The following is a 21,581-nucleotide window of genomic DNA, read 5'->3' as shown; positions in this document are numbered from 1 at the left end:
TGCTTAATTCAGAGACTCTGTCCCTCACCACCCCTTGTTGTAAATAATTTTGTCCACCCTAAGCGTGGAAGGGTATACCCAGACATGAGTCCCTTGCTCATTGCACCATCAGGATTCAAGCAAGCCGGGCCGAAGACGGCTGTAATGCCAGAAACCGGTCCCCGGAAGCTTGTTTCCTTCCCAGTGTAAGAATTGGCTTTTGTAGTTTGGTTTGCCCTGTTCCCATCATGCACTGGGACAGGAACAGACTAATTTGCATACAGCCAGGTTCTGAAACTGGGATGGTGCAATGAGCTAAAAAACGGTGTTGGATCTAGCCCTGATCTCTTGACTGGGTGAGAGTATTCTGCTTAATTCAGAGACTCTGTCCCTCACCACCCCTTGTTGTAAGTAATTGACATAGGGCACTCCCAAGTGCAAACATTTAACTTATCTGTTCTCTCATAGCGTTCGTGTTCCGCGACCAAGCTCTAGCGATGGGCGCGCCGTCACCATGAACAGAATACGCGCACCATACTTTAAATGACTGTCGCATTCATGAGACTATTTATATGCCAGAAGCTGTGACCTCCACCCTCTGTTGGTTCTGTTCCATGCAACCATTTAGCAATCTGTATTATTTATTTATTTATTTATTTATAAAGTTTTATATAGTGTGAACAAGATACATGAAGGAGTGACCACTGACACATTCAAATTGTAGTTATTCAACATCTGAGGGAGTAGATTGTTCTTCCAGATCCCCTCTTGGAGATTTCCTCCGCAGGCTCCGTTGACCTTTCTGTTGAAGGAATTTCAGCACGTCCTGGGGTTCATTGTAAATCTTTGACTTCCCATTGTCCGGTATTATGAGTCTGGCAGGGTATAACATGGCATATTGTATATTTAAATCTCTCAGTTTTTGTTTTGCCGGGTCAAACTTCTTCCTTGCTTCTTGAACAGACACTTTAAAGTCGGGATATAGGGAGATATCCATGCCCTCGTGGCTTAATTTACCCAACTCTCTAGCTTTCTGAAGTGCTGCATCGCGGTCCCTGTAATTTAATATCCATGCTATGATCGGTCTTGGTCTCGGGCCAGCTGGTGGTTTTGGTGTCAAGGATCTATGCGCTCTCTCGACTATGAATATTTCTGAGAACGTCTCCTGCCCCAGCAATGAGATGAGCAATTGCTCGACATATCGCTCCTTAGGTCCCGTGTATTTAGTTTCCGATACGCCTGTCAGGCGGATATTATTTCTGCGGGACCTCTTTTACAAATCTTCTGCTTTCGCTGGCAAGGCCGCCAGATGTTTGACCATTTTCCCCTGCTTCGTGTCCATCTGCACCTGAGTGTCTTCTGACTCGGATATTCGGCGCTCAGCCTTTTCAAGTCTTTCTGTGTGCTTGTCCAAGCGTTCAGACATCCGGTCTGAACGGTACGTCAGAGAGTCTATTTTACCATCAATATTTGTTAGTGCTGCTTGAATCGTGGCGAACATGGCCTATACGTCATCATTTGTGACGCCTCCCGTTGCACCTGTCGCCGTTTGCGTTGATGGTTGGTCTTCCACTCCTTGATCTAGTTGTTTTTTGCCTGTTCAAAGGTAATTTTGGGCTGATTCCTGTCTGTCTTGCCCATAGTTCCGGCAGTGCCTGTCCCCTGCGCCAGGCACTGCAAAAGAAAATGGTTCCAAGCAGGTGCGCAGTGGAGCTATTACAGAAGCTGCATCAGCGTGGGTGTACCTCCTTTTGATGTGTTGTACACGTTGCGAGCAGATACGCAAACCTGGGCGTGCAACAGTTGCAGCCAGGCTTCGAGCGCGGCGAATCTTCCTGCTCACGGCTAGCACATTGGGAAACCACCGGGCACTCTTTTGTGTCTCTCCTCACCTCCTCACCGCCTCAGCTGCAACGCAGCTTGTAGTTTCAGGTGTCTGGTGTGCGCTACTTTGCGACTTCAGCTATAGTTGTCCCAGCGTCACCCTCAGTTTTGGGCTCTGCAGCCGAGTGGAGATGCGACAGCTGCCCCCCTGTGCTATCTTTAATTTGCCCTTAGACGGACCGTGAGCGTGCAATGTCAGTGAATGTAGGGGCACTCGAGGATGGCACGGCAGATTTCAGGACCCAACTGATGGCTGTAGAGCCAGGCTCACACTCCTTTTGCATGCAGAAAGATCAGGCCGCAAACCAGCAACGAAGATGATATGCAGAGTGAAGCGTGGAGGCATGTGCTAGTTCCCCAGCTCTCTGGTCAGGCTCCTCGATATGCAGTGCCACTGTCGCAGCTCCATGGTGAGGCCAAGGTTCACTTCAATTCCCTCCGCCGGCTCCCACCGTGACGCCTCTCCCTCACAAGGATTGCCTGATTTGAGTCGCATGTCACCCTCTTTCTCCTCCACTATTGGACTTGCCCAGTAACAATACATGGTGTTCCGATTGCCGTACTAGTGGCAGGCACGTCCCGTATTTTCGTGGCATATAATCACCATGTATTCACTCAAAACGGCGCCTTCCCTCTTCACCAGCAGCCAGCACCATCGCTGCCACTCTCGTTGCAGCAGTTCCTCTCCAATCAGGTCACAATTATCTCGTGCCGCTGGACCCTCAGTGTGGTGTTCTGACCGTACTGACCTGGTCCCCGCGTCGCGGCTGAATTGCATGCTCTGCTCTCGGTCTCTTCTTTTACGGCAGCCCGCTGCATTGGTTTCGATTTCTCCAGGCCAGGCCTCTGGTGTAACATGCTACGCTACAGGCTGTATAGCACTGCAGAGTGGAATTGCCCGATTCACACAGGTACCTGATGCCACAGTAGGTTCAGTGCTCACTATTTCTCAAGTCGTTGAGTTTCCGTTATGTAGGATATTGTAGGATATTTAAGGCGTCTGAGAGGAACTCGCTTAGGTTGCGGCCATCTCTCTTCGTGGCTAGCTCCGCCCCCCCCTGTTTGGCCATAATAATGTAGTCACCAAACCGACATGTGCAATTCACAGTAAAAGGGCCACTCGTCATTGCGTCAATCAACAGCAATGACGCACTGGCCACGCCCTGCCCTCTCCATTCGGAAGAAAGCCAGAAAAATAAAATGGTAATAAAGTCCTTTAATTACCATTTTCTTTTTCTAGCTTTCTGCAAGTATGTGGGGAGGGGGCAGTGCTCCTACGCTCCCATGGAGGAACCGCCGTTGGATAGATACATTTTTGCGACAGAGCAGCAAGGCACATGTGACGGGGCTGAAGAAGCATGCTCTTACCCAGTCGTCTGAGGTAAAGTTTGACTACCCTAAGCCAACTCAGTTCAGGCCTGGAGGACCTTGGACTAGGAGCCCTGCTCATCCGTAACTTAGCTGCTGGAAGTAGGATGCGGGTGCTGCAGGCAGTGCTTAATTTGTTAAAAATTGAGTGCCAGGGCCCTCAACAGGAGGCAACTGCAGCTTACGACACTTATTGCCCTTGCCAGCGCTGTCAATGACAGTACCAACATAACTACTAACCATCACACTACTACAAGTGTGACAATTCAGACTATTCAATGCTCCCAATGCTTTAAGAATGGTTTGGGCAGTAGGTATTAGTCATTTTTAAGTTATATTGAATTAATAAACAACTGTTCTTGTCCTGATATCTGAATGGGATATACAGCGCCACCATGTGACTGACTCTCAAAAGACAATTAAGTGCTGGTGCCCTGGACTGGAAACCACCGTTTCAAATTAAGCACTGGCTGCAGGACTCTCAAAAATAATCATGCTGGAGTTGAGAATGCGAATGAGTAATAAAGATGCCTTTTTTATCTTGTCACATTTGCTGCACGTTTAAAGACTTAGGTCAAATGTCAGGCTCTGTGTTTTGACGAATTGATGCTTATTGTTTTATCATAGTGGTTGATGTTTACTTTCTGTGACTGCAAAGTGAGAGGTTTTTGTAAAGCAAACTATGTGGAAATCTTGTTGGGGTACAGGAGTCGATAGAAATAAAACTGTAGTAGGATCAGAACAAATCAAAATACTTTGTGATGTACAGATGATAAATATTTGCTGAAACCCGTTTTCTACATATCATTTGTGCTCCACATTGGTGTACAAATTCAGTGGGCATTATAATGGAAGAATGTCTGTCAATAAATGACAGTGCACTGCCCAGTGGCGGCTGGTAGAGTACAATGGCGGGGATGTGGGAAGGTGGGGGGTTAGGAAAATAAATTAAAGAAAGAAAAGGAAACTTACCTGGAGGTCGCCTTCGCAGTCGCTGCTTCTCCTCGAGCAGGAAGCACCCAGCCTCCCAGAATCCCCTGACCAACCACAACGCTACTTTAAGCAGCGCTGTGATTGGTGTGATCGCTGTTGTTCGGTGCTCAGACAGGGGGTTGGAGTGGGCATGTTCTCAACTAAGGCTGTTTAATACAGCCTGTGGAGAACATGCACAATACGCATGACGGTTTGGCCGATCAGAGACGGCCGGCCAAAGCCTCATGAGCACTTTAGCAGCAGCCACCACTGCTCTGGCCTCGACGTCAGAGGAGTCAGGCCCTGCTGGCTCTATCAACAGGGCAGCTCTGAAGTGCAACTGCAATAGAAAAAATACAATTATAATAATGGATGTTCCTTTATTATCATTTTATTTTTACTTTGCACTGCTTTAAGCAGTGAGACGACGCTCCTCTGCCTTAGCGGAGGAGCTGCCCCTAGCGCTACCACAGAATGTTTCAGTACTATATCTGCGACAGAGTGCTAAAAAATGCACCACAAGCTACATGTTACACCTTTACTACTCTCCAGCTGAGTGGGAGGGACTTGTTTTAATCACTTTTTCTTTGTGAGATACTTTGATTTTTCAAAACGCTGACAATGAGACACTATGCCAGCTTTCATTAGTTACATGTTTATTTCAAGTTATGGCTCACTCTCATTACACACACATACAGTATATAATCTGTGCATAAGACTGCTTCTGTAATGATTGTACAAAGCATGGCTTTTGCTCCAAACGTAATTTGCTGAATTCCTGTTCTCTTTTCCATTTGTTGGTTGATGTTCTGATCTTGCGTGGCTCTAGGCATCGGATGTTGCATGTTCTCTTCAGCTCTTCATCTCTCCTCTAGACAGGCAGCTTTAGTGAGCTGGAAAGAGAGAGCTCCATATTAGGTCTATCTGGATGAAACTCTTACCACTACAGCTTGAATTCTTCCACGAGGGTCGGCATACCAGCAAATGAGCCTCAGAGGTGTCCTGTCCAGGCGGAGCTGACAGGGCCAAGGACTGAGGACATCTGAGGGAGCCCTCACTTCACTCAGTGGTCTGCGTCTCTTAAGGGTGCTGACCTTTTGAGGATATTTCTTAACTGGGTTGAATTGACAAGGACTCCGTGGACTGGGGAATTCACAAACGCACCTACATTCTCACGTGAGTGGCCTAATCATAGGCTTTGTCACTTATTAGGGTCGGTTATTCCATTAGGGCTCAGGGGCTGCGCCCTTCTGAATTCCTACATATTTACATTAAAAAATATTAAATTGTTCGATTTATTTAGAGATACAATCGTATCTCTAAATAATTGTATATATTTACGTCTGGAGGGTGTGTTTCAGGCTGCCTGCCTTGCCTCGCTCTGAAGCAGGAGAGGGAGGCCAGGCAGCAAATCAACGTTCTTAACGGAGATGCACAAGGCAGGGTTTTCTGTTTTCAAGCCCTTCTTTGCCATTGTGGTCCATGGTTGTATGCACTCTGTAGGCCAGTGATGCAATCAGCGTCATGGTTTCAGGCGTCAGAGACTTCATCCCTGTGTGATTTCGGACGTATGTCATTCAAAGGCGTAGATCCCGCCCTTTTGTCATATGTGAGAGTGGATGCAATCACGTCTGATCATGTGCCTTGTTTTCGGTAATGGTAAGTGTTTGCAAGCTAAAGTTTTGTTGTGTCTGAGACCCCAAATCACGCTAACCTCCCACACTGTGACACCCCCGCCCTCGCTGTACATTGATCGCTCCTTTAGAAGTGGAGCTGCACGATTTGCTCCTCTGCAAAATGGATCCAAATAGGGAGCAGGACAGGCTTCGCTCTTGCTCCCTTGCGAAGCTGATCCAAATATCTGAGACAAGCCCAAAGTGGGAAATATGTGCTTACTGTGGAACATGTGTTTACAATGGCCAGTTCTCTGATGTGCAACATTAAAACTGGCCCTGTCTTCATGCCCCTAAGTTAACCCAGATGCCAAAAACATGGAATGAATGTTAAAAATGTCAAGGGAATGCATTTTAGGGATTTAGTTCCTCTCTTTTTTCACATGCTTTACTTAATCTCGCATTACCCAAGAGTTAACTGTTTTATAATGTTGCTGTTAAACTGTATTTCTTTCTGTGCATACTTTGAGGCTTGAGCCATGTCAGGTGTTTATGAGGGGCTTTGATTGAGCACTCAGGTGCTAAGACTGAAGCCAAAAGAAGTCCCTGTTAGTGGGTTGGCCTCTCTGCAGAGCACACACAACAATGTTTGTGTATTCCATTTGCAACTGAAATTCTGTGGATATGTGTGTTGAGGGGTTACACAGATGTCAAAATATTTGTAAGGCAAAAGTAAGAGAAATTAAGTTGCCTAATTTTGAGGGAATGCAGTGCATGTTAGGGGCAGTGAAATGACAGAGATACGAGGAAGTGCATTCTGTGAAGAGTGAAAAGAGAAGGCTGAAGAGGAAAGCAAGGGGGTTGGAGATTTGCAGATGGACAAGATACGCAGAGAAAAAGAGGATACGTATCTAATATAAAGTACACATAAATGAATGCCAAACGCCTTTCACAGGCCTCAATGCTATTTAATTCACAGACTCACTTTTTCAGAATTTAACCTTTTGTGTGCTTCTGACGGCCCCCGGCTGTCCGACATCACAGTGGGCGTGTGTGGAGGATGGCCAGGGGCCGTCAGAACTCTGCCCACTCAATAAAACGCCTGCACAGCGCGAAAATGTACACAGCGCGGAAAGGGTTAAACTTTCCAATGTTAATTATTTATAAGAAATCATTGTTGTTACTCATTTATCTTAAGCAGCTAACACCCAGTGACAAAACCAATCACACCGACAGGCTTTAAGTGTATGTCAGGTGTTGTGTCTTATATCTGGTTAAAATGACATCGCAGAGAGAAACCAAAATACTGGTCAGGTGGCACACTATGAGAATCACAGACATTTATTTGACATTTTCCTTTATAGAGAGCACCCACGTTTGTCATCTCACTTAAAGACCTGTCTGCACGTATTTCTATATGACTGGTTGCAGCCAGCATCTGTGGGTGCTTCTTGAAGTCTGGTTAGAGCTTATTTTTCCAAAGTTAATGCTACATGCAGTGCAAGACACTGGACAAGCATACATTTTAAAGGGCTAAAATTGCCATGCTGTACAATTTACACATTATAGTAACTATTCAACAAATTAATGCAGGAAGATATGGGGTAGTTTTTTATGTGTTTAATATTTCAAGACTATACATTTCCACTGCTTAATAAGCCTTGCTTTACCGCTACATTCATTAGCTTTCAAATTCACCACTTGCCAATCTTTTTTTCATTTCTTTCTCAGGAGAGGGACTCACCCTGGGCCCCAGGTTTGTCCATTGAACTTGTTCACATCACTCGCTATACAAAAGTCATGGCCAACGTTTACGCCTCACCACTTTCAAAGGTCACCAGACCCCACTGTAACTTATGTAACCGTACTCTCATTTAGAATAAATATTCAGCTGCCACACGGTCTCACCTGGGTGGGCTCAGTGGTACTCGGTTATTCCGATTCTTTCATCCTATCACCTGTGTAGCCTGTTTAAAGATCTGGGTCAGAATATTTCCAATTTGCATTCTTGTAGTCTGTTTGGACCTGGAAGTGAAGCTGTAGCCAGATATGGTTTTCGTGCTCTACATATTTTCCTGCTTACCATTATTTCATGTTTTGTCAGCCTGGATGTCTATGGCTTAGTGGATTCAGCGTGCCTAACTTCAGATGCCTAATATTTCTCTTTTATGAAGACCTTTACAGCAGATTTGCTGGTTACACACTGGCAGCCCAGTGCTGCAGACCACCAGCACTTCGATAATGGATACCAGAGGCGCAACTAAATCCAAATTTCAGGGAGATAGGGCTAATAAAAATGTCAGGGGGTGCTAATGCTTCCAGCAATACACCGAGTGGAGATTCAGGGGCTCTAAGAACGGATGAAAACACAACAAAGTCTCATTTACAAGCAAATGATCTTTTAAAGACCTGTGAAGTACTCGGGTGCAGCAGTCTGTGTGCCTGGGAAGCTGTCTTAGCCCGGGCTGACACACATGACGGGAGGGGGCTGAAGCCGTTTGAGCACAATGGGCGTTGCGCGCCTGAAGGCTACCAATGCGTTATCCCATCAGAGCTGTGTGCAACGCAGCAGCCCAGTAGAGTCAGCAGCAACAGCACCTAGGCCTCATTCACCTCTAGTGACCCAGACACTGCATTCACCTGTTCACTCTTTCTGGGGACAGGGACCCCTGCACCAGGAAGGTAACACGGTGGCCGCTGGCTGCTCCGTTTCTAGGCTGCCTTGTAGCTTGAGCTCAATAAAGTCCACTGACTTCAATAGGCAGCAAGCACAGTGTGTATTTCAGTCACAGACTTCATTTCTCAGCTGCTACCCACCTGGCCTTCCCTTTGCCAGCACTAACACTGCCTTTGCGACGCCAATGTCCTAAAGGCAGTGGATGCAAGAAAGTTAAACAGGGCTCTCATCCGCCATGTTTACTTTCAGAGCTTGCAGTTACCACGGACATCTGACTGTTTAACCAATAAATGCGTTCAGGATTGTAACACAGGCGACGCTGAAATAAAATGTCAGCCGAAAAGGCGTCTCCACTTCTTTGGCTGTCTGTGAGCATGAGAGGAGAAAACTAAAGTCAGCGCAGGAGAAACAAAGGTGAAGACAGAAAAGAATGAGAATGAGAGAGGAGAGAGAACAAAGAGAAGATAGGAATAAGACACAGCATAGTGACAGGTCCGTGACAGACAAAACAGCTGTGTTTTTATTTTATCTGCGAGAGGGAGAGATAATAAAGAGACAGCTAACATAGAGGAGAACAGTAAGAGCGCAACAGGTGTGAGAAAGGTTGACATGAACAAAGTGAGAAAGACACAGTAAGAGCCACATAAAAGGTTGTAGACAAGTGTGAGAAAAAAGTGATAAGGAGACAGATGGCTGAGAGAGATAGCTGAGAAACAGCAGATAGGTGAGAGGGGGATACCTGGATGAAGGGGGTGATTAAGAGGAAGATTGGTGTGAGAGATCACTTGGATAAAGAGGGGAGAGGATTGTGAAAAAAGGGTTATAAGGAGACTGACGAGAAAGAAGGTAAGACCGTGGGGAAAGTTGTGATTAAGAGAAAGAAAAAGTAAATGATCATAACAGCTGAGAGAGGTGGAAAGATAGGGGATAAGTAGATCAGCGATAAAGAGACAGATGAGAAACAGATGGAGCGGTACACGGGTGGGAGACAAGTGATAGAAGCTATAAAGAGACAGAAGAGAAAGGTCATATAATTTCGCTTCGTGTGGTGTTATGTGGGACAAAGGGCATGTGATGTCACTAATGCTGCCCCTGGCATTTTCGTGAATTGATGTCCATGATTTTAGTACTCTCTCACCCTGCTCTTTTTTCTTCATACCTTCTCGAGAATTACCTGTACACAGACTGGACAAAATTGTCCTAAAAGAATATGAGAACTTGAAATAGTCCTAGTGTAAGCTTACTATACTTGCATCCATCCCCTACTTTTGACCCACGAGCCATCAAGGACCAGTTCCTTTCTTTCCACCTAATATCAGGGCACATGAAACAGCTTCTCAAGATGCTTCCCTTTATTGACTGATTTATCCCATTTTTCACTGTCTTTTCTTTGCTGAAGAGGAGTTCTCTCTTGCACATGCTCCCTGTCTGGGGGTCTTTCACTTGATGAGTGTTTGCATCTTCTGAACTTGAGTTTCCCAAAGGTTATTTAGGAAGGGCCATTTACTTACTGGTAACCTTCTTTACTCTGAGTTCTACTCTTCCCTGTCACAGTCCTTACACATTGAGCTTCAGCCGTCTCAGGCAAATCACCAAGCCTAAGAATACAGTTTCCCATCCTCCCAATATGGCACCCAGCACACATCCTGTCACCTGGTATGGAAGACAATGGCAAGCCACCTCACCGTGTTTCGACCTGCATACCACCCTATATGACACACTCAATTTCAGACCATAATCCTTTGCCATTCTACTGCAGCAACACATTGTCAAGTAAAACTTTTGTCAGTGAAGTTAGTTTTTTTTTGCTTTCTCTTTTTATTGTCACTTTTTCCTATTTCATTTCTTTTCTTGTGGGTCATAACATTTATTTCGCTCTTTTTTGGATAAGGGCAGGGAGGAGAAATCCTCATTTACAAAGGAAGAATTGTCAGTCATGTAGGATGAAACTATTAGTGTAGAGCCACAATTGTTTGGAGCTCAAGTCCAATATACAACCATATCCCACAAAAAGAAAATGTGGAGCAGAATAGTTGACAAAGTGAATGCTGTAGCAAACACCCCGAGCACACAGGAGGACATTTGGTAGAGGTGGAGTGACCTGCAGGGGAGAGTGCATTCCCTGGCCTCCAAGCATCACCTGGACGTCCAAAGAACTGTTGGTGGTTTTCCAAGCCCCCCATACAACTTTTATTCTAGGAGGAGAAGGTCTTGCCGAGCCTAAATCCTGGTGGCTTGACAGGAATCACCGGTAGATTGGAGACTGGTAAGTTAAACTTTTGAATGTGTCACTAAACCTAAATGTCGTTTTTGCTTTACACTTAGCTGTTGCTAACGTGTTTTGCACCTTTTGGAAACATAGAATCCTATATTTATTTCCATCATTTTTCTTTGTCATTGTTTGTCTGAAAATATTTTCTTTTATTTAAGATTACCGGTTTCAATCTCCATTATATTTCACATGATGTCGTGGTGCTTGTAATTGTTTTTACACCAAATAGCATATTTCAAATATGTGTTTAATATTGTAAATGTCTATTCTACTTTTACTGCAAATCCCCACTCTCCAAGTCCCAGTCCTATCCCAAGCATAATCCCTAATTTGCAGGCTCAAACTCCAACAGACACAAGCTGCACACTTGTGCACACACACACACATAAACACAACCACACAAAAAAACACAAGCAAACACCCAAAATACATAGACACTTTTGACACTACAACCACCACAACCACCACCACACCCATACGCACCACCACCAGCACACCAAGAAGCATCACAACCACCTCCACACGCATAATCACTATCACAACCACCACCATGAGTACACCCACAAGCACAACCACCGCCCCACCCACAAGGACCACCACAGCCACAAGCACCACAACCACACCAGCAGCACAGTCATCCAAATGTACACCTTCATGCAAAACAACACCAACCAAAACACAAACAAACACACTCACCCAAATACAAAATACCTGAGAAACCATACACATCCAAACATACACCAGACCCACATGCAACTGCAAAACATGTACCCACACGCAGCACAACCACACCAACCACCTCAACAGCACACTCATGCAAACCAACACCCTCACACACTCTGATCAGGGTGTGCGGGTGAGTGGATATGTGCTGGCTACAAAACAGTGAAGGGTTTGAATTAGGGTCACATTGCTCAGTTCTAACAGGACCAAGGGACTTCTTTAGAATAAGCTTGAGTCAGGGGTCTGATAACACTCATTTTAAGAGCTGCCTTAGAGCTACCAGCATTAATTAATTCCTCGGATTGCCTTTATAAAAACTGTGACTTTTGCCTCCCCGCCCTCTCACCCCTCTCTGGTCAGCTCCTGACTTTTACTCTCTGCTGACAACGCCTATCAGACAAACATTTACTTCATTTCAGCAGCAGCTGCAATGCTCTATTGATAACATCACAAGACTTTTCTGCTCTGGCTGGTGCTTGTAAATTCTTCCTAACAGCACAAGTACACAAACCCATCATACAGAGAGTTAAACTGTGAAATCCCCTGGGGAAATGTGACTTCAGTTGGTACACAAGACCAGTGTTGTTGTGGATTCTTTTTAGAATAAATAACAATGAACCTTAAGTAGTGTACAAGCACTGAAACTGATGTCCTGAGAGGCGTTGCAGGCTTTAAATGATGTGGTGTGTTGTACAATATTGATATAAGGTTCCTAATTGACTCCTGAAAAGCCTTCCTTGAAGCACTGGCGCCTGTGTTAACAGGCTACGTGAGGAAAGAGGAAAGTAAAAAACCATTTCAGTAACTCACTTCATTTGCTTCCTCCAACCAGCGAACCATGGAGAACTTAATATTAGTAATTGTAGCTATTTATTTAAAGCTGGTGTATGGCACGCACATCTGTTTTCGTACTGCTCCTTTAGTGGCCGGGCTGTTTCTCGCTCCATCGTGGCGTTGTGTCGGGCTCCAAACCTTGGTAGAGCAGAGGAAGAGGATAGTCTCGTCAACCAGATTTGCTGGGTAAACGTTGGTCTGAAAGAGTGCTTTTCGTCTCTTTTCTGAATCTTAAATATTTATTTCGGTACCTGACGAATTGAGAAAGAGGTTTGAAGCTGTACAATCTGAGTGTCTATCTTTCTTTGCACATTCTGTTGGTAGCTCAATGTTGATGAGTTCCTCAGGCTTGAGGATTCTGACTGAGGCATCATGGAATGGTATTTTTGGGGTTGTTCGGCCCTTTGCAAAGAAAGCAATTGGAGTAGTTCACAGGATTCTGAATTAGATTTGTTCCTGCTCCAAGAGTTCAGGAAGAGCATCATGGGAGATCAGTTGATCATGCTTCTTGTGTCCCAAGAAGAGCTCAGATCAGTGCTCTAAATGGGCAGGTACTCTCAGGTACTGGGTAAGTGATTGGCCTAAATTTAAAAGGGACCTTGCAGCAAGGATGCAATAATTTTAATGGGAGAGTACCAGCAGCAAATAGGCACTCTGAGATAGTGACTTCTATATTTCCTTTTCAAGCAGAGGCTTGGATATTTTGGGGCATATTTACAAGCCCCTATCGCCACGGGAATGTCACTTAACGTGGCTTAATGCTGACTTGTAAATAAGGCCCCCTTTCACGCTATGCTTAGTGTGAAAGGGGAGGGGTGTTGCTGAGGGCATTCCACCGCAACACCCATTGATTCTGACGGGCTCCCTTTTTACAAGGGAGGCAGCTCCAGAATTAAGAGCAGGGAAAACCTGGTCTTACCCTGGGGCAAAGAGGAGAAATGTTTCATTTCTCCTTGTTTTTGCTGTTTTCATTTGTACTGCGTTGTACAGCACACATGAAAACAGCCAAAACGCCAAGGTTTCCCTTCCTGCGTGTTGCCAATACCTCTGCCAGCAGCACCTCCAGGGCAGGGCTTGATGAGCTGGTACCAGGGAATTTATAATGAGGGCCTCATTGCTGCAGTAGGTCAGCCTTGTGAGAATCGTGGGCTGATGAGTTCTCCAAAAAGAGTAATACCAGGGCATTCCTAAGGGTGGGCAGTGGCCACATTGTATACTCTTCACCACTGAATTGACCTGAGAGCAGTGGCGGCCGGTACAGTACGGGATGGTTGGGCGGCCTTATACACTGCTCCATGAGCAGTGGGGTAACGCTGCTCGGTCTTAGCGGAAGAGCTGCCACTGCCTGAGAACAGAAGTGTTACTTCATGTGCCATGAACGTTCCTGTCAGGAATAAAACAAAATCAAACCAAGCCAACTCTGGTTTCACAGGGACTTGATTTTTAGAGTATGCATCAGTCAGCGGGGAACAGAAAAGTGAGCTGAGAAATGTGACAGATGGCCAGCATTGCGTTCAGAGGCCAAAGATGGAGGGTTTGGTGTGGGAGAGGTACCAGTAGGCAGATATTACTGCCATGCTTCAACAACACCTAAGTATTCCTTTCTTCTAGGGTGCTCCTTACCTCGTGCATAAGTTATGAGAGGTTGAACGTCAACGAAAGGTCGCAGTGGAATGAAGTGAGTTTGCAAAATCAATGACAAGGGATCAAGAGAAACACGGGAAGCAAAAGGGACAGGACCAGTAAAGTCTTGCAGAGAAAAAGGATAACTTCAAACTCAGGTATAGAATGCTTGCCTAGGATCATACAGGATCTCTAACTTTAAAGCCAGACTGTAAAAGAACAGAAACTATCAATGATGGTGCAGGTGAGGCAGGAGAGGCAAACAGGACATCATCGGCGCAGCAGGATGTCAGCAGACAGCAAGGAGGAAACAATATCAGGCTCAATACAGAAGCTTTGAACAGAAGTATAGGATGTGACAAAGAATCAAGTGGGGATTCATTTCACACTCGAAACAGAAGAATTCAGTTACAGAACATGACATTATCCAGGTCAAAGAAAATGATCAAAGTCAAGGAAAAACAAGGCTTGGGAATATGTTTCCTGCCCCACATGGCGGTCTAGCGGGTGTTCTTATGCAGCACTCCAGGCTGACTCAGCATCATCCTTCCACCATCGAAGATGAGTCTGATGGCCTTTAAGATGACCCATGGTGCAGTGGATTGCACAGCAGTATCTGAGCGCTGCCACCAACCACCACCCCCAATCCTGCACTTAGACAACTGATCAATCCCGATACTGCAGAACACCGCACCCAGAGAGGGATGCTGCTCCCCCGCAATCTGACACTAAATGGGTAACTCTTACAGTGTTTCCTCTACTTGCAGCCTATACCCTATGGAGTATACTTGTAGAGAGAAGCTTGTCGGTGCTAATGAGTATTCAGCATTACCATGGTAGGAGATAGCTGCATGTTCAATAAACAAGGCTTTAGAAGCTTACTGAATTGGAAAAGATTGGGTTCAGAGTGGACACTAACAGGTAAAAAACTCCACTTCGTGGCAGCAGCTACTCAAAATGGCTTGTCCCTCTACTCCACTGAACACGATCATGGAATGCAGAGCAAAGGGAATGTTTAAGGGAATACCAATTAAATGTATTGGCTATAAGGTCTGAGAAACGATGATACACTGCTCTTTAAACTAACCATTAATTCAAAAGTGAACCTGTGGATCATGAAGTGCAATACCGTGGCCGAGGAGGTATTTGACAAGGCTCCTCAGGGAATGACAACACAGTTGTTACAACAACCACGTTGTAACCACCCATACCATTACCCCGCAAGTCGTAACAACGACTTTCGGAGGGGGGCGCTGCATGTTGGAATAGTATAATTTACTATTCCAACCCCAGTATGTGCAACTGTAGGGATGGTGTTGGTCCAACTCCTTCTGTCCCTCCGCAATTCGTTGTTCCGACTTTCGGAGTAATGGTATGCGTTGTTACAACGCGGTCGTTGTAATGACCGCGTTGTAATTGCCTGCGGGCAAAAGTATTTGTGGTAAACTATGTTTGGTTTGATGAGCTGCCACTGGGAACTCATGAACGTAATGTCCAGGTTTACGACACAACAAACACATGTCAGTTTGCCAGCATTTTTCTAATTCCATGACCCATAGTGGATCCATGGTTCTGCCATTGTCATAGGTTAAGAGGTGGCTTCGAGAAACCTAAACCCACCCAAAGAGGAATGTTTATTTTACAGATGTCTGTTTTACATTTCCCTTCCTTTCTATGCTTTCCTATTACACAGTATTGATTAAGGTCTGATTGGTAAGCAGAGGTGACATGACCTAAGACATAATGAAACACAGCCACCTTCTTTAGTTTTGCCCATAAATATTTCGCCATCAGGCGATTATACTTTAACAAGCAAGCCTTCACCAGGCACCTCTAGTGTCTGGGAGTTAGGGCACCAGCTTCCTTGATCCTTGGCACAGTATTGCTAGCTATAGCAAGAGAACCCCTCCTGATGAGAAGTTCTCACTGCATTCAGAGCATCCACTGATGCCATCACAGTTCTAAAGGGTTGAGTTTAATGAGCAGGCACCATGTTTTTCACAAAGAGATTCCTCACTGGCAGTTTTGATTATCAATTTATTAGCTTGTTGTGTCCCCTCCACTCTAGGATTGTCAGAAAAGAAACCTAGGGCTGGACAGCCAAAAGAGCAGCAGGTCTGCCAAGACAGTATAGTTTACACTATGGGGCTGATTACGATGGCAGACGGACTGGAGTCCTTGGCCATCGTGGTGGTGACCGGGACCGTCCGCAATACATGCGGCGGTTCTGCACACCGAATTAGAATGCGACCGCCACCATGGCGGTAGCATTTTGCATTTGAACATTGCGGTGGTTGCTGCTGACAGCAGCACCCGATACGCTGTCAAAATAGCATGTTGTGCATTTCACTGTACTACGTGGCAGGCACCACACGGTGCCTGCCCTTGGTGCGGTGAAATGTAGGGGGTACCATGGGTACCCCCCCTGCACCCACACCTCCTCCAAACACAAGGTGGGCCCGCAACGGGCCCCAAAACCAATCTCCACCAGCCTTTCAATGGTGGTTAACCCGCCATGGTAAGGCTGGCTGCAGACCGCATCCTAATTTGGCGGACCGTGCCTGCTAGGCATGCTACCATTTTAGAGATGCAGACTGCTCCACCAGGCAATCGGAACGAATGCCTGTGGATGTTCTGTGGCGGACGGTCTTTGCTTCCGCCAGGGTCTGAAAGCGATTCCGCTGCCATCGTAATGTGTCTTGGGAAACGTGGTCTGGTTGCGGAAGGACCACCACCGCATGGCTCACGGTGGCGGTCATTCTGCAATCGTAATCGGCCCCTAAGTGGTAAACTTCTGCCATAACGCATTTTACTGGAAAACTGTAGCCAACGTCGATGAGAATGCACAATAGCCACTCAGTGTTGTTTGTCTCTGATACAATCAGTTCTCCAGGGAGAACCATTAGTGGATTAACTTCCAGATGTCATCTGGCAGTGAGTGCACCATTGACTGGCACTGGTGCTTTGTATGAGCTGTTACACCGAATCCATAATGATATGTCTTTGGTCCATGAAGTAAAGGGTAAGGTAGTTTATAGGTTTTACCATCTGTCATGGCTGGTATCATCGACATGCCTTGGCAAAAAAAGACTATATTACAGCAGCACCACTGGTGCCTCACAACGACTCCCCATATAGACGTTCTAGCCATGGAGAAGATGTGACCTAGCAGTTCCAGCTGCCACCTTTATAACCAGGTAATCCAGGTTCCAACCACGGCATTGTCGTTAGACTCAACATGAATCTGAGTAAAACACTTAACCTTCCTGTGCCGGAAAAAAACCGGATTGGGAGTTAAATGTATATGTGGAATTTAAACTTGATGCACATGAGCTGTTTGTCTCCCAACAACTTATATAAGTTACTTTGCTTCATAGCTAGGTTTGCACTATATAAATACCAATACAATACCAAGTCAGTGGATAGCTCACAAATACAGCTCCTAAAGTGTGGTAGGTGGACCTGCATTGAGGTTAGAGAGCAGAGGTGACCATCACTGCATCTAAAATCTATGGCAGTAATTATATCGATGGTACTCCAATCTATATATGTACTTTTCCAGCTCATACCTTATGTATGATGTAAGATATGATTAATGGGATGAGATGACTGAAACTATGGGCAAAGGATCTCAGAGCAACAAAGAAAATGAACAAGGACAGAACATGCAAATTGTTGTAATGGGGCAGGGCAAGTACAATTTCACACACAGAAGAGACAAGCAAACAACACAAGGACAAGAATAGCAAAGTCTCCTATGGGAAAACTATCAGCTAAGTCTCGCACAGAGACAAGATAATCATAGTTCAGGACAGGACCCAACAATACTGCAGCAAATAGGAGGACTCTATAAATAGAGGATAAAGAAAGGCGAAGCACCTGTGCAGATCAGGAGGGTAGTCAGGACGGTACATAAGAAGATGTCATTGGAATCGAAGGATGTAATAGGACGATAGTTGGGAAAGAGCACCAGGTGTAATAGATCAACGGTAGTGCAGGTACAGAACAAGATCAAGCGGTAGGTCTGGATGTATTGCCAGGTTCTATATAGATAAACTGAGAGTTCGAAGATGACATCAACAGCAATCTTGTACCATTAACATGCACTTCCTCAATGGCCTATTGTGTTCGAGAACATGTACACAGCCAACAGGGATTGTCGATGTTACGGCTGCGATGATAGAGGTATTATTCTCCCCTACAGCACAACTTAGCACTACCCCTCACTTTTATCTAAGGATGCACCAACAGCCAAGTAGACAACATCTTGGAACACAGCCATCAGAAATCATTGGCCAAAACATCACCACCCACCACTAAACAAAGCCCATAGTCTTTCTTCTCCATTCTTCACGACTCCCACCCTGTCACGCTAGTATGCACCAGTCTTGCCTGTCAGAATAAATATACAGGTACTAGGCCAGTACAATTGGTGACACATTGGTAGGAGGGTGGGGCTGGAACGGTAGGTTCATTCTGGAGCCCTGTGTTATTGCATTATTTTTTAGAAGCTATATCTAATCTTGCCTACAAGTGCAGGTAGTTTCCAGTGAGCTTTTAAGGAGGAACACATCTCTATGACCCTCATTGTCTGAACTAGTTATTATTCCAAGTAGGCTGGAAACAGAAGTTAAGGGACAAATTGATTTACAATTAATAAGGTAATACTGCATTTGATAATATACCACCTTGTTTTCCCAGGAGAAAAAGGCCCAGAATATTGGAATTACCTGCAGAAACCCCCTGGCAGTCAGGGGCAGTGAAAACTGCTAAATGAACCCCACACCATGGAAGACAACTCCCATGGCATGGGGCTCATTACATTTTGTATTTTCAAAACAACATCCTGCTTTGGGATTTTGTTTTTCAAAATACAAAAACATGTTAAAAATTTGACTGACAGTATTGTCAATTGACAGCATTCCTGCCAAAGTTAAGAGAGGTCCACTGTGCCGGCAGACGTCTATAATTTGGGGGCGGGGGAGGGTGGAGGACCTCTGTATGGTGGGAGTAAAGTACTCCGCCATGCAGACAGAATTACCCCCATCGCCCAAAGTCTAATTCAAGCTCACGGTTAGTTATTTACAAGGATTTCCATAGCCAAAGAAAGTCAACTTGCAGCTACTTCAGAGCACTGGTTGGTGATACACAGATCCCGTTACGACAGGGCATAGCAAAGGTCTGGGAGGACATCAAAGTGAGAGATCCAAGTCTACCTTGAAAAGTATCAGAATTCTAGGGTAAGGAATGCCTAATGGTGATATTAGGGAAACTTGGCACAGTTTATGTCCTGTTAAGGCTGGATCGAGTTTGGATTTTGGATTTTAAGGAATTTAAGAGATTTCCCACACGTTTCAATAGTCTGGGCTTGCTTGGTCACAGTTTTGATGCAACAGAGCACCTCAGATTCGCAATGGGATATTATTGTTTGACCAGATTGTGCAGGTAGAGGGGCAATTTCCATGGAGTGCTTTGTGAATGACTTGGAGAGAGCAGAGTCATAATAGTAAATCCTGAAAAATTCCACATGAATTATATGATTTGTGTTATGTTATGACACTTTGTGTGGGCAGCATGTGCCAGTTCCTTGTCCTCTTGGCACTGTTGGAAGTTTCAGTGTCTCTTTCTTGTGGGTTTTCCCCAAGGAGGGAACTCCTTACGTAGGGTCGGATTCAGAACTACAAGCTAACCATTAGTTCCTACAAACCCATGCAGAGATACAAGGCACAATCACAGAGCCATAAACAAATCAAACCTTAAACAAGTGCCCATTACTCAGCCACCCTCTGCTGACACCAAACAACACCTGAAATGCATGCTACTCAATTGCAGATCGGCAGTGAAACATGTGGCGGACATAGTGGACCTCATCCTCACACAAGAGCTAGACATACTAATCCTGAATGACACATGGCTAAATGATGTCTACTTATAACCACCCCTTGACCTACCAGTGCCACTTAATTACCACTTCACTAGATTAGATAGGCCAAGCAGACCTGATGGAAGTGTCACCTGCATACACAGAAAAAATATTGCAGTGAAACAGTCACATAAAAGGGAAATAACTTCACGTGAATACCTGTGCATTGACATTTTGAGCAACACCAGTCCATTGTGCAAACTGCACACAATCTATCACTCACCTGGTGACAACATCACATTTATAAAACAAATGATGGAAACCATCTCAACCAAAGCAGGACAACACAGCACCCATATCTTCTTCAGAGATTCCAACCTTCACTGGAACGACCCTAATGACCAAGCAGTCAACAGCCTGAAAACCTTCCTAACTGACCTCAACCTGACTCATTTCTGTGACAGTCCTACCCATAACTTGGATGCAACCCTGGACCTTATCATTGCCAAGAATAATACCATCCAATTGGAATCTATCATCCCTTGTGACTGGACAGATAATCACTGCATCACTTTCCTCATCACTGTACCAGTGAAGACAAGAAAGGGTCAACCAAAAAACACAAACAACAGAAAAGGAGCATGCAGATTATTAACTGGACAATCTGACATCGCTCAGCAACAATATTCTGACACCTCCCTTGGATATGGCAGATGTCCATGACCTCACAAGTCTTTACAACAATTCCATGGTGAACACTTTAGACTCAATAACACCCCAGAAGCTAAAAGGAATGTCTACCAAAGTATCCAAACCTTGGTTTAAAGGCAGCCTTAATACAGAAAGATGTAAGCTTAGACTAGCTAATCGAGCATGGAGCCTCACCATCCCTTGAAAACCTTAAAATCCTTATTAGAAGCTAAAAAGCTTTTTTTTCAGAAGTCAATTAGACAGCGCTAGAAATTGTCTGGCTACAATCCAATAAGCAACCCAACACTTCTGCCACAAGTTCTAAACCACAGCTAAATTGCAAGGATTTAGCCCCCTTCTTCATGGAAAAGACAAGAAAGATTGAAAATGGGCAGCTACGGAGCAATATCCTCTCACACCTCAGTGTAGCACCTGCACGCTCCTGATTGCTGAGACTCCAGGTATCCCAGCACACACCCCTAAAAACAATGCTACTTGGAGCATATTCAAAACTTTTGATGAAAGCGCCATCCTCAAAATCCTCTCAACACTAAAACACTCAAACCACTTTAGTGACCCTCTACCAACGAACTTCTTTAGTAGGATCAAAATGTCCTTATTCCCTCCCTGGTCTAAAATAGTCAATGCCTCATTACTTCATGGATCGCCCCGAGTGCCTTAAATATGGGCAGGTTACCCCATTAAAAGAAATACAGATGGCAGACTTCTCAGATCTAAACAACTTCCACCCAATCGCTACGATTTCGACACTAGCAAACCTCCTTGAGAAATGCGTACATGTTCAACTTTGCGCCACATTGACCAGTTCCTCTAGATCAATTCCAATCCAGCTTCCGCCATGGCCACAGTACTGAATCGATAGAAGACCGGGGGAGAAGGAGGAAGGAGAGACTAGGTCACCCTCCAAACATTTGATGCACAAAGTGGAATCCAAAAAATCGGTTTCCGAGACCTAGCTCATGTCAAGGTAACTGACCTGATTGATCAGTGGTACCTTTCAAGAAAGAAAATGTTCTTTCTAGTGTCCCCTCACTCACCGGGGTTGCCCCACGGTGACATGCT

General features: G+C 45.1%; 1 protein-coding gene across 1 annotated transcript in view; it reads right to left on the bottom strand.

The window, feature by feature from the left end:
* Positions 1 to 4,961: 4,961 nt before the first annotated feature.
* Positions 4,962 to 21,581, bottom strand: part of RAB7B (RAB7B, member RAS oncogene family) — a 197,381-nt gene continuing 180,761 nt past the window's right edge. Inside the window, exon 8 of the mRNA XM_078644586.1 lies at positions 4,962 to 5,096. The gene's annotated coding sequence lies outside the window, so the exon portion shown is untranslated. The remainder of the gene's footprint in view (positions 5,097 to 21,581) is intronic.

The sequence above is a fragment of the Lissotriton helveticus genome, chromosome 5_1, assembly GCF_964261635.1.
Source record: "Lissotriton helveticus chromosome 5_1, aLisHel1.1, whole genome shotgun sequence".
Classification (NCBI taxonomy): Eukaryota; Metazoa; Chordata; class Amphibia; order Caudata; family Salamandridae; genus Lissotriton; species Lissotriton helveticus.
The sequence above is the reverse complement of the archived record's forward strand: the minus strand, read 5'-3'. Positions and strand labels throughout refer to the sequence as shown.